We start from the raw sequence: 7,406 nt of genomic DNA, 5'->3' as shown, positions 1-7,406 counted from the left end.
ATAATTGCAACGATTCCAGATAGAGCCAGAAAACGGAGTGAGGTATGGAGGGGTTACTTTACAAGAATCCACACTTCCTAGAAATAAGTTTCAGGCAATTGAATTACTTGACCTTAGTTACTGGCTCCTTATAACTCCAAGAGTTTTCAAAACAGGAGTTCCCTGGCTTTGTACTTAGAAATAAAATCTCTACTTACTTTCAGCAACTCTGATGATTGTTTTACTCTTGATTGAAGTTATAGGAAGGACCATACAAGTGAGAGGATTAAATTAAAAAAGGTACATTCTTAGTCTTTATGTATACCAGCTCATTATTCAAATTCTAACTGATGTATATGAAATGAATACCACCAAGATTCCAAAAGAATTTTGAATTTTCAGTGCAAGTAGCACTTTTTTATGTGTAAGAAAAGCTCCATAGTACACACAAATTTATTGAACATATAATCAACGTTAAAGTACTTTTAGAAGCAATAATTAATTCATGAAGATGGGGACTTGACTTTTTTTCTAAAATGATTATTCCCATTTTATTATCTCACTTCTTCTCAGCAGATAATCCTTAGGCTTGATGTAATTTGTAAAACTGCAAACACGGCAGTAAGGTGCACTGACCTGCTCTCCCAATCCCCTCTCACGTGGCACAATTCCACTGTATTCTATGTTAATAGCATCCTGTCCAGGAAATCCATAGGAACTGTCTGTGACCTGGAGCTGGATTCCATGTACACTGTCACTGGATAACTTCAGTAGGGCCACTGACACCTTCTTCCTACTAAATGGACTTCTCTAGCCGGGCGTTGTGGCGGGTGCCTGTAGTTCCAGCTACTTGGAAGGCTAAGGCAAGAGAATCGCTTAAGCCCAAGAGTTGGAGGTTGCTATAAGCTGTGATGCCACAGCATTTTACCCACGGTGATATAGTGAGATTGTCTCAAAAAAAAAAGACATGTCTCTGGTTGGTGCCTATGGCTCAGTGGGTAGGGCGCTGGCCAAGGGTGGCAGTTCGAACCCAGCCCAGCCAAACTGCAACAAAAAATAGCCCAGCGTTGTAGTGGGTGCCTGTAGTCCAGAGGCTGAGGCAGGAGAATGGCCTAAGCCCAGGAGTTGGAAGTTGCTGTGAGCCGTGACTCACTCTACCAAGGGCAATAAAGTGAGATTCTGTCTAAAAAAAAAAGAAGAAGAAGAAGCAGGAATAAGAAAAAATGGTTAATTAATCACTCCAAGCAGGACATCATTTTTTTTTTTTGAGACAGTCTCACTATGTCACCCTTGGTAGAGTGCTATGGCGTTACAGTTCTCAGCAACCTCAAACTCTTGGGCTCAAGTGATTCTCTTGCCTCAGCCTCCCAGGTAGCTGGAACTACAGGCACCCACCACAACACCCGGCTATTTTTTGTTGCATTTGTGATTTTGTTTAGGTGGCCCAGGCCAGGATTGAACCCTTCAGTGTATGTGGCTGATGTGGTAACCACTGTGCTACAGGTGCCAAGCCAGGACATCTTATTAATAGATCTTGTGATCCACTTTGGAGAGTGGTACTGGAACCAGGTACTAGTTGAGCCTTGGTTGTTTTTTGTTTTTGTTTTTTTTAATCTATTGATTGGCCCAGCCTATAATCCTAGCATTCTGGGAGGCCAAGGGAGGAGGATTGCTTGAGCTCAGGAGCTTGAGACCAGTCTGAGCGAGAGACTCTGCCTCTACTAAAAATACAAAAATTAGTGTTGTGGTAGGTGCCTATAGTTCCAGTGACTGGAGAGCCTGAGGCAGGAGTCTCTCTTGAGCCCAAGAGTTTGAGGTTCCTGTGAGCTATGATGACACCACAGCACTCTACCCAGGGTGACAGAGTGAAACTCTGTCTCAAAGTTAAAAAATAAATAAAATGCATTGATTCAGTAAATTGCTACAAAAATAACAAAAGACCATTTTGTATGTACCTAATCCAATCCCCTTTCTATTGGCAATGCTTTGGAATCTATTTCTAAGTGATTATTTTAACCATTTGTCTTTCAGGACTAGCATTTGACCTTCATGGACTTTGACAGCTTAGAGATTATTAATACTAGTTAGCCAGTCAAGAATGCTTATGCATCATACTCACCTGGCAGGGGAGCTACCATGATCACAAAGAGGGTTTTTCAGGGTGAGGCTAATGGACTCTGGATGAGCTCACCCCTGCATTTTCCCCAAATGTGGGAAATTTGACAACATAATTTGTGGTAGCAGGGGACTGCGTTTATGCTTTCCTCTATTTTATATTGGGTTAAATATATTAAAATTAAATTTCTTTTTCTTCTTTTTTCTTTTTTTTTAGAGAGAGAGTTTCACTTTATTGCCCTTGGTAGACTGCCAAGGGGTCACAGCTCACAGAAACCTCCAATTCCTGGGCTTAGGTGATTCTCTTGCCTCAGCCTCCCTAGTAGCTGGGACTACAGGCGCCCCCCACAACACCTGGCTATTTTTGTTGTTGTTGCAGTTTGGCTGAGGCCAAATTCGAAACTGCCACCCTTGGTATATGGGACCAGCGCCCTACCTCCTGAGACACAGGCATTGCCAAATTTCTTTTTCTTAAGAAAAAAAAAATGCTTATTCATGTTTCTCTCTGACTTCTCTCAACCAAGAGAGGAGGCAAAAATTTCTACCCTGGGCTGAATTAACCAGATGTTGTAAAAGATATCTTAAAATGAAATTACTAGTGCCTTGAAAACAGTTTTCTATGTCATTTCCTGTCAATATTCCTAGTAATATGATCACCTTAATAGCCAGAAAACTGCCCTACTCAGTGAGTAGGGCATGGACCCCCTATACTGAGAGCAGCAGGTTCAAACTCTGCCCCAAACTGCAACAAAAAAATAGCTGGGCATTGGGGGTGGGGCGCCTGTAGTCCTAGCTACTCAGGAGGCTGAGGCAAGAGAATCACCTAAGCCCAAGAGCTGGAGGTTGCTATGAGCTGTAATGCCACAGCATTCTACCGAGGGTAACAAAGTGAGACTCTGTCTCTAAAAATAAAAAAAAAAATAGCTGGAAAACTACACAAATACTGCCTAACTCATGCTGTTAGACCCTAGGCATATATTGGGTTGGTAGAGCTGTCCCACAGCATAAGACTATACATAGTAGATGATAAGATGAGCATGACTTCCTCTTCGGGAGATTGCCACCTACTAGCAGCCATGCTCTCTTCTCTCTCCTATAATATATTAGGTTATTAAGTGTGGAATGTCTGATTTCCTTAAGTACTAAGTTTGCCAGTTAGTATCTGATATTTTACTTTGACACTTCTTTTTTTTTAATAGTGAAGGCACATCCTCATTCTTTCAAATGCACATTTTGGCTTGGGATTACCTTTCAAATTTTTTTAAGAGCAATTTTTGTGAAACCATGAGTAAGTCAAAAGATGTATTATTTTGAATATGAATTCCATCGTGAAACCAATGCAGCACATACAGCTCAAAATATCAATCAAGTGTTTGGAAGAATGTGATTAATGAATGTACAGTACATTAGTTGTTTCAGCAATTCCATTCTGCTGATTTTTATCTTGAAAATGAGCCATGTGGGTGACCTGAGACCAAGGTGGATAATAATGAGCTGAAAGTTATAGCAGAAGTGAATCCATTTCAACCTATGGGTGAATTAGCAGCAAGATTTGACATTGTTATTCTAACAATCTTGTATCATTTGAAACAAATCAACAAGTTAAAGAAGTTGGATAAATGAGTTTGCATCAACCAAATGAGCGTCAAAAGATAAATCATCTCAAAGTTTGCCTTTCTTTGCTGTCACAACATAAATGCAAACCATGTCCACACCATATTGTTACATGTGATGAAAATGGACTTTTTTGACAATTGCAAGCATTTGGCACAATGGTTGGATAAAGATGAAGTGTTGACAATGTATATGGCACAGCTCTTGCATGTGGCATGGAACAATAGGAACTCTACCTAACAAATGCAAACGTAACAGGTTGTACTCTCACATTAATTTGAAATTTAAAAAAAGAAAACACTAAAAAATATTTTAAAAGATGAAGTGCTGAAACACAGTCCAAAACTGAACGTTCATCAAAAAAAGCTAGTGATGTCTGATGGTAAAGCACTGGTATTATCCACTACTGCTTCATGAAACCCAATCAATTAATTATAGTACAAGTCTACTGCAATGAATTGGACAAAATGATGAGCATGCTCACAATTAAGCTTCCAAGATTGCTCAATAGAAATAAGACAATCCTCTTTCAGACTACATGGCACAAAAAACAATGCTGTTCAAACTACAAAAGCTGGACTTGGAAACTCTCTCTCATCCACCATGCTTACTAGACTTTGCACTAACTGACTACCCCTTCTTCCAGACTTTGGGCCATTTCTTGCAAGGAAAAATATTCAATTCTATGGAAAATGCCTTTCACAATTTCATTGGCACTCTCTCTCCAGGCTTCTTTGTTGCTGACATAAACAAACTACTGTTAAGATGGCAAAACTTTGTCAGTAGCTTAGGCACACACTTTGAGATATAATAAAATAAATTTTTGATGTGGTATCAGACATTTCATAGTTAGTGAACTAATATAATCCATGCTTATCATCTATAAAAATTGGAGATAATTTGGGGATAAAGACAGGGATGAGGATTTTCTGTTATAAAATAATCTTTTCATAATTTGATTTATTACTTAAAATAATGCATCAATTAACAGAAATGAGGTAGCCAGCAATAAAGCACAGGAAAGGAAAAGTCCCAGAGTTGCAGAAAAGTGCCCATTACATGAAGGTAAAGAGGGAGCATGGCCAATGGATTTTCTCTTGGTAAGACTAGCCCTACCAAGGACATTGTAACCTGATGCCATCCAACATTCAAGTTATATATAACCAATCTTTTTCAGAATCCACACTCATTAGCCAAATTTCTAATTACAAAGTATCTGCCTAAAAAAATAATGTGCTGCTCATGCTGACTAAATTATTTTACCTTTATGACAATTCTATTTCATAAATTATAAATTAATAGTTTAGAATTTTAACTTTGTACACTACATCTACAAAGCTTAATCAATATAATCCCATCACTTGCAAGTTGATCCTCTCTCAGTACTGACAACACAAGACTTCAGAGTCTTAAAAGCAGAGGATAAATTTCCACACTGTAGAAAGTTCATCAAGGTAACGTCTTTTGGAGACTAATCTAGGAAGCCAGCCTTCCTTCCCCAGTGGATTTACTGCGTATTATCTGTGTACTATGCTCTGAGAACTCTTCCCACACAAAGCTGTATGACTCACCAGAGGTATTAGGAAAACATTAAATAATGTATTTACTGAGTCATTTTTATAATATTACTTCATATTTCCCTTATAATTTTAAAAGAATTTTATATTAAATTAAATAATTATGTAATGAATAACTTCTATATCGTCAGTCTTTTGGTAGACAGAGGAGAGTTTCAGATTAAAAAGTGGGATTTCTGCCTTCCCTGTCTTATTCATTGAGAAGGCACATACATAATAGTGAAATATGAAAATGTTGATATGCACCCACCATAGACACTCAGTATTCATTCACTCATGTGATAAGTATACTTACTATCTATAAGACAAATGTGGCACTTATCAAAAGTCTATTAAAGAAAATATTTTTAAAAGTATAATAAACAACATATTTTTGCTTCAATTATGTCAGACTCTATGCTACAACTTTTTTTTTTTTTTTTTTTTGCAGTTTTTAGCCAGAGCTGGATTTGAACCCGCCACATCTGGCATATGGGGCCAGCGCCCTATTCCTTTGAGCCACAGGCCACCCAGTGCTACAACTCTTTATTCCACACAAATCTAAAGTAGTCCTCATACATTAAAAATTAAATGTGAAGGAAATGTGATAGATTGAATAATGGCTTCCTAAAGATATCCTATGTACTCAATTTTGATATGAGGACAATTAATGACAATTAAGGTTATGGGGGGGAAAGCAGAAAGAGGGACGGAGGGAGGGGGGTGGGGCCTTGGTGTGTGTCACACTTTATGGGGGCAAGACATGATTGCAAGAGGGACTTTACCTAACAATTGCAATCAGTGTAACCTGGCTTATTGTACCCTCAATGAATCCCCAACAATAAAAAAAAAAAAAAATAGGAAAAATTAAAAAAAAAAAAAAAGATATCCATGTCCTGAGGTCCTAATATTAACCTGTGACTATGTTAATTTACATGGTGAAATGGGACTTGGTGGGTATGATTAAATTAAAGGTTGTGAAATGAGAAGATTTTCCTGGATTCCAAGAAGGCCTAATGTAATTGTAAAGGTCCCAAGGACGTGGAGCAAAATGATCAAATAGACTCCTTCAGCAACTGTCCCCTTCACAAGAACACCAAATTGAGTAATTATTCATGCAAAAAAAGCCCTTTCATCCCCAGTTGCTGTTATTGTGATATCTAAAGAAAAAAGAATAAAGAAAAAGTCACTAAAGGAAGACTAAAAGACAAACTCATCAAAAATAATAAATATGACAACTTTTTAAGAGAGAGTTAGTATAAAAAAAAAAATGAAAGGAAACAATGAAAAGTCAAATAGCCGGGGGATGAAGTTAAAATGCACAGGTTTGGTTAGTTTTCTCTTTGCTTGTTTGTTTTTTAATTTTTTTGTTGTTAGCAGAGTCAAGTTGTCATCAGTTTAAAATAATTAGTAATAAAATGTTTTTTGCAAGCCTCATGGTAGCTCAAATGAAAACATCTAAAACAGACACACACAAAATAAAAAGCAACAAATTAAAACACAACTATCAGAGAAAATCCCTTCTATACAAAGGAAGATGGGACGGAAGGAAAAAAGAAAGGACCAAAGAACAACCAGAAATCAAACATCAACATGGCAGTAGTAAGTTCTTACTTATCAATAATAGCATTAAATGTAAATGTTCTAAATTCTCCAATTAAAAAACAGAGTAACAGGCGGGACCTGTAGTTCAAGAAGTAGGACACCAGCCCTATATCCTGGAAATGGTGGGTTTGAACCTGGACCTGGCCAAAAACTAAAAAGAAAAAAAAAAGACAGTAACTAAATGGATAAATAAATAAGACCCAATGTGGGCCAAGATGATAGACTAAAAGCAGCCCCCCCACACACCACTATTATGGAGAGGATCAAAAGTTGTGAGGGGGGAGGCGCCTCTGGCTCAAAGGAGTAGGACACCAGCCCCATATACCGGAGGTGGCGGGTTCAAGCCCTCCCTGGCCAAAAACTGAAAAAAAAAAAAGTTGTAAGGGGATGCCCACCTACAAATGGACCTTCTTGTAGAGCACATTGTAAATTATCAGGGAAATGACAGGAGACACTCAGAGTGAAGGAGTGGAAGACAGATAATCTACTTGCCAAGACTGTAAGGTATCTGGGGGAGGTACCCACAAGTGGGGAAAG

At 38.1% G+C, this 7,406-nt stretch overlaps 1 non-coding gene across 1 annotated transcript; it reads left to right on the top strand.

The window, feature by feature from the left end:
* The first annotated feature begins 2,090 nt into the window (after nucleotides 1–2,090).
* LOC128591110 (U1 spliceosomal RNA) lies at nucleotides 2,091–2,248 on the top strand. The gene has a single exon (XR_008381535.1). It is a non-coding gene; the product is annotated as a U1 spliceosomal RNA (small nuclear RNA).
* Nucleotides 2,249–7,406: the final 5,158 nt, after the last annotated feature.

Source organism: Nycticebus coucang, chromosome 7, assembly GCF_027406575.1.
Source record: "Nycticebus coucang isolate mNycCou1 chromosome 7, mNycCou1.pri, whole genome shotgun sequence".
Taxonomy (NCBI): Eukaryota; Metazoa; Chordata; class Mammalia; order Primates; family Lorisidae; genus Nycticebus; species Nycticebus coucang.
Note: the sequence above shows the minus strand (reverse complement) of the source record. Positions and strands in the feature narration are given on the sequence as shown.